Raw genomic sequence first — 6578 nt, forward strand, 5'->3', positions numbered from 1 at the left:
TAGGAAAAAAAAAGATCTGAAAGAACTGATTTTTTGGGTCTGGAGAAAGAAATGAATCAAATCCTAAACAGAAAAGTGAATCATAAAGTATTTTAATGACAATAAATTTAAATAAACGAGATATTTTCAATAGAAGAACTCGAACAATGGTTTGAGCATGCATGCTAACTATCTTGCTTCCAAATTTCGAAGATTACATGCATGATAAAAGCCTTGATGTACGTTCCATCAACTATATACACCAATAATTAGTTAATTAGTAGTACCCTTTTGAATGCTATAGCAATCCATACAGCTAACTAAAGGAAATTAATTCCTTAATTAATGACAGAAAATTCCTTAATCAAAGTAAGTTATTCCTAATTACAAACACACACCATGAGCACGTAAATCTCTAAAAATGCTGCAAGTAAATCTCTAAAATTAATAATCAATCAACATTAGGGTTTATGGACTTTCCTTAGGCTCAATCTAATTACAAAACACACACACACACCCATGGGCTCAATCTCATGCAATATGTCCAATCCTATAAATAGGGGCAATGTGTGCAGAACCAAATCAACCACACACAATTTCAAGTAGATTTTGGGTGAGAAGGAGAGAGTCTGTGAGATTAATTTGAGCTAGTAGCTATGGACATGAAGGGAAGTAATTTAGCAGTTGTGGTTATGATGTTCATGATGGTTTGGGTTGCTATGGGCCAATCTGTTGTTGACCCTAACTTTGTTGATTATTATTCGCTTGCCAATGATGTCACACCTTTCGAAAACTCTCCTCATGTCGATAAAATTCCACCTCCTCATCAAAACCCTAGACCTGTAATCCCACCTTTTGAAACCGTATCACCACCTATGATCAGAATCCCTGTTGTCCCAAAATCACCTCCTCCCACTTCTCATCATGTTCCTCCAAAACACAACCCATGTCTGAGAAAATGCCACAGAAAATGCAACGATAATGACAAGTTGATAGTTAGAAAAGCTTGTTTTGAGGCCTGCCCTGCTGAATGCAAGATTGAAGCTACAATGTCTCTCAAAAAGTGTATAATTGCCTGCGTAAAAGCCATACCCACATATCCTACTCCTGCTATTGGTATGTATATATCTTTAGTCTTTTTTCTTGTTGGGTTTTATCTTTTTTATGGTTTTGGCTTATTTTTATCTAATTGCAGTGTTTTATTTTTCCATTTTTATGTGACAGTTGCTGAAAATAACTTCAAGGGCCAATTGGATTTCTGCTATAAGAGGTGCAGCTCAAGAATGAAGATCAATAATTAGATATTTTTCTAATTTTCATCTCCATAAGAGAAAATATTATTAATGGATTGAATAATTGTATTAGATATTACTACTCATGGAACGGTATTGAATTGAATAAGAATTCTCTTTTTGAGACATTTCAGCACTTCCTTTTTTGTTTACTTATCCGTGTATGCACTAGTGTGGCAAAGACTTCCTAATCCATCATCTCCTTTTGTCCAACTTTTCCCACAAGATCTTGAAAAAAGTTACAAGAATTAGACCATATTACCAAATAAATTAGCCCTTAATTTATTTAACTAATCTTTTCAAATTGAAAAGAGTGGTAAGATGCAAGATCTACTGGTTCTAGGCAGCAATATTTTGCTCAACTTTGTAAGAATCATGGCTTGAAACCTATAAAATTGAAAAAAGAAATGCTTATTTGTTGAAACTCAACTTATCACATGCTTAGATTGTGTAAAGGTTACAACAACGTCATCATTTTTTTATTACAACAACAAAATGAATGACAATCTGTTGAGGGACGAAGAGTGGAATGTTTGCTTTACTTCGTTGGACTTTTTCAAAGTGCATGTTTTATGACACTACATGTAATTCTTTTGGTGTTTATTACCCAACATCTCCTATTGCACTTAATGATTTGTTTTATATCAGTGCTACCTTTGCTAAATATTGATCTCATCCAAATTGTAATTTTAAAAAGATTTGTGAGGAAATGGAAGCTAAATATAAAAAGTATTGGACATAGGTTACTTACACTTTATGTTTTGGTGCAATATTTGATCCTAGAATTAAAGTAAGTGATTTGGAGGTAATATTGACTGAAATATCTAGGAATTTATCCATCTGTTTACCGCTTACAATATCTAATATTCAGAATACTTTCAATGATACTTATGTATTAATTGTATGAGAAAGAAATATAATGTATTAATGTTGGTACAAAAGATACACAAACAGCTCCACATGTTCCTTTATCTTGACTCTTCTTCATCTAGTAGTGCATATGTTTTTGGTATGCTTGCTACCAAAGGAAAACAAAAGAGTGGAAAATGTTCTCATACTGAAGTTTTTAAATACTTAGATACCAAATTTGCTGAATTTATGACTGAGAAATAAACAAAAAAATTCAATCTTTTGGATTGGTGGAAAGCACATGAAAAGAACTTTCATGTGCTTTCTATTATGACACGTGCTGCACTAACACCTCCGGTGTCTACAGTAGCTTTTAGTACAGGTGGTCATGTGTTAGGTGAAAAGAGGACGAGGCTAACTCATCAAATATTGGTGGTCCTTATGTGTGTTAAAGATTGAGAATATGCAGATTTTCAAGCTCAAAATTTTGTAGATGAAGATCTCCGTTATTTTGAAGATGATGGCACAAGTTCCCTATCTAATGAAAACATCTAGTAGATTCCATTGTGGTTATTGTTGGGTTTGAGTAAAGCAAGTGATTGATAGTTGAGTAGATGCCAACCTAGTTCGGATTTACTCAATCTATAGTGATGCAATATCTCAACCTTTTTGTTTTCATACCTATAAATTGTAATTTTTGAATTTATTAATGAAGTGGACTGGTTTCAATTTTCCTTAGTATTTCTAATGGTTTCTGTCTATGCTTTAGCTGGTTCTTGTTTTCATGTTCAGCATTTTCCCTGTGTTGTGTGTATTTCCAAGAGGACGAGGCTAACTCATCAAATATTGGTGGTCCTTATGTGTGTTAAAGATTGAGAATATGCAGATTTTCAAGCTCAAAATTTTGTAGATGAAGATCTCCGTTATTTTGAAGATGATGGCACAAGTTCCCTATCTAATGAAAACATCTAGTAGATTCCATTGTGGTTATTGTTGGGTTTGAGTAAAGCAAGTGATTGATAGTTGAGTAGATGCCAACCTAGTTCGGATTTACTCAATCTATAGTGATGCAATATCTCAACCTTTTTGTTTTCATACCTATAAATTGTAATTTTTGAATTTATTAATGAAGTGGACTGGTTTCAATTTTCCTTAGTATTTCTAATGGTTTCTGTCTATGCTTTAGCTGGTTCTTGTTTTCATGTTCAGCATTTTCCCTGTGTTGTGTGTATTTCCAAGATCTAGGTAGTTTTTGCATGTCTTCTTTTATTATTTTTATTTTCTATATACCAAATACCAATGTATATGAAATGAATGTTGCTAATATTGGTAAACATGCACAGATGTCTGTGTTCGTAGAACCACGCATCTCATTGCATTGGTGCATTGCATTTTCCTTTTAGTGCTTTGCATTTTCCTTTTGTGCTGCTCCGATATTTAATGTGGACTAGCTGCCTTGATATTTTTCTAATTTTCATCTCCATAAGAGAAAATATTATTAATGGATTGAATAATTGTATTAGATATTACATTGAATTGAATAAGAATTCTCTTTTTGAGACATTTCAGCACTTCCTTTTTTGTTTACTTATCCGTGTATGCACTAGTGTGGCAAAGACTTCCTAATCCATCATCTCCTTTTGTCCAACTTTTCCCACAAGATCTTGAGTTACAAGAATTAGACCATATTACCAAATAAATTAGCCCTTAATTTATTTAACTAATCTTTTCAAATTGAAAAGAGTGGTAAGATGCAAGATCTACTGGTTCTAGGCAGCAATATTTTGCTCAACTTTGTAAGAATCATGGCTTGAAACCTATAAAATTGAAAAAAGAAATGCTTATTCGTTGAAACTCAACTTATCACATGCTTAGATTGTGTAAAGGTTACAACAACGTCATCATTTTTTTATTACAACAACAAAATGTGACCGACTTTACAGTGCACACTACATGTAATTCATTACCCGCACCAGTGCTACAAATATTGATCTCATCCAAATTGCTACATAGGTGCCCTACTCTAGCCATCAACCGCTTGGATACTTATGCAAAAGATACACAAACAGCTCCACATGTTCCTTTATCTGACTCTTCTTTATCTAGTAGTGCATATGTTTTTGGTATGCTTGCTACCCACTCATACTGAAGTTTTTAAATACTTAGATACCAAATTTGCTGAATTTATGACTGAGAAATAAACAAAAAAATTCAATCTTTTGGATTGGTGGAAAGCACATGAAAAGAACTTTCATGTGACACGTGCTGCACTAACACCTCCACAGTAGCTTTTAGTACAGGTGGTCAAGGTGAAAAGAGGACGATAACTCATTATTGGTGGTCCTTATGTGTGTTAAAGATTGAGAATATGCAGATTTTCAAGCTCAAAATTTTGTAGATGAAGATCTCCGTTATTTTGAAGATGATGGCACCCCTATCTAATGAAAACATCTAGTAGATTCCATTGTGGTTATTGTTGGGTTTGAGTAAAGCAAGTGATTGATAGTTGAGTAGATGCGTTCGGATTTACTCAATCTATAGTGATGCAATATCTCAACCTTTTTGTTTTCATCCTATAAATTGTAATTTTTGAATTTATTAATGAAGTGGACTGGTTTCAATTTTCCTTAGTATTTCTAATGGTTTCGCTTTAGCTGGTTCTTGTTTTCACTTCCCTGTGTTGTGTGTATTTCCAAGAGGACGAGGCTAACTCGGTGGTCCTTATGTGTGTTAAAGATTGAGAATATGCAGATTTTCAAGCTCAAAATTTTGCTCCGTTATTTTGAAGATGATGGCGCATCTAGTATGGCACCAACCCCAGTTGCAATATCTCAACCTTTTTGTTTTCATACCTATAAATTGTAATTTTTGAATTTATTAATGAAGTGGACTGGTTTCAATGTATTTCTAATGGATCTTACTGGTTCTTGTTTTCATGTTCAGATTTTCCCTGTGTTGTGTGTATTTCCAGATCTAGGTAGTTTTTGCATGTCTTCTTTTATTATTTTTATTTTCTATATACCAAATACCAATGTATATGAAATGAATGTTGCTAATATTGGCAAACATGCACAGATCTGCAGTTTCTCATTATTTTGTCTGTGAAGTAGAAGAATTATTGTTTGTGTTGTCGTTTCTCATTATTTTGTCTGTGTTCCAGAATAAGAGATTGTAATGTAGTTTATTAATGGATATGAGCTGTTTACAATTGATATATTTTTTTTTCATTAATTTAATATGCTAACAAAACAAATTATTCAAGTTACATGGGCCAAGTACGGCCCGATCCAAGCACGGCCTGCCACGAAATGGACTTGAACTTTGCCGAGTTAGGTATAATATTTTAATAAATGAGTTGGGCTCAGCACATCCCACTTAATTACATGGGCCAACACCATACAGCCTAAAAAACATAATGAGCCAGCCCGATTCGACTCGTTTTACACCTCTAGTCCGTACCAACTATATGCACCGGTAATTAGTTAATTGTATAGCAATCCCTACAGCTTTTAACTAAAGGAAATTATTTGATTCAAAACTTAATTAGCCGCACGGATGATGAAGTTGAATTATATAAGGAAATGGAACATATGACAAAAGTAATTAGTTTATTTATGCTAATGTTATTTATGCTTATAATAAAATGTACTAAACTATGTTGTTTTATTTGTAGATAACATTGGTGCTCAATTCTTCAATCCACTCACCACCAACACTTGAGTTTGTAACATTGGTGCATTGCATTTTCCTTTTAGTTTGTAACTTTAATTAACTTTGAATTGGATTTTTGTTTTGTTATAACTTTAATTCATTTTGCTTTGCATTTTCCTTTGGTTTATAACTTCTTGAGAAGTTTAACTTTAATTGGAATGCTTGGAATTGTAACTTTAATTTTCTTAGGTTGTGAATGCTTGATTCTTGAGAACTTGCGGTTTTAATTTGACAGAAAATTCCTTAATTAAAGCGAGTTATTCCTAATTACAAACACACCACCCTTTGGAAATTCGATTAGATGAGCACATCATTCTCTGTCCCTCATTTGGAAATCGACCTCATCATCAACATTAGTAAATTAATAGTAACTCAAATTAATAATCAATCAAGAAAATTGAGATCATCAAAATCAGCTAGACATCGAAATTTATGGACTATCCTTAGTGTAAATTTGTGGGCTCAATCTCATGCAATATGTCCAAACCTTTACAAATAGGGGCAATGTGTGCAGAACCAAATCAACCACACACAGTTTCAAGTAGATTTGGGTGAGAAAGAGAGAGTCTGTGAGATTAATTTGAGCTAGTAGCTATGGACATGAAGGGAAGTAATTTAGCAGTTGTGGTTACGATGTTCATGATGGTTTGGGTTGCTATGGGCCAATCGGTTGACCCTAACTTTGTTGATTATTATTCGCTTGCCGATGATGTCACACCTTTCGAAAACTCTCCTCATGTCGATAAA

General features: G+C 33.5%; 1 long non-coding RNA gene across 1 annotated transcript; it reads left to right on the plus strand.

The window, feature by feature from the left end:
* The first annotated feature begins 486 nt into the window (after positions 1 to 486).
* On the plus strand, positions 487 to 1404 carry LOC148917908 (uncharacterized). The gene is made up of 2 exons (XR_016126200.1): positions 487 to 1095; positions 1204 to 1404. It is a non-coding gene; the product is annotated as an uncharacterized LOC148917908 (long non-coding RNA).
* Positions 1405 to 6578: the final 5174 nt, after the last annotated feature.

The sequence above is a fragment of the Prunus mume genome, linkage group LG4 (assembly GCF_029339155.1).
Source record: "Prunus mume cultivar Tortuosa linkage group LG4, ASM2933915v1, whole genome shotgun sequence".
NCBI lineage: Eukaryota > Viridiplantae > Streptophyta > Magnoliopsida > Rosales > Rosaceae > Prunus > Prunus mume.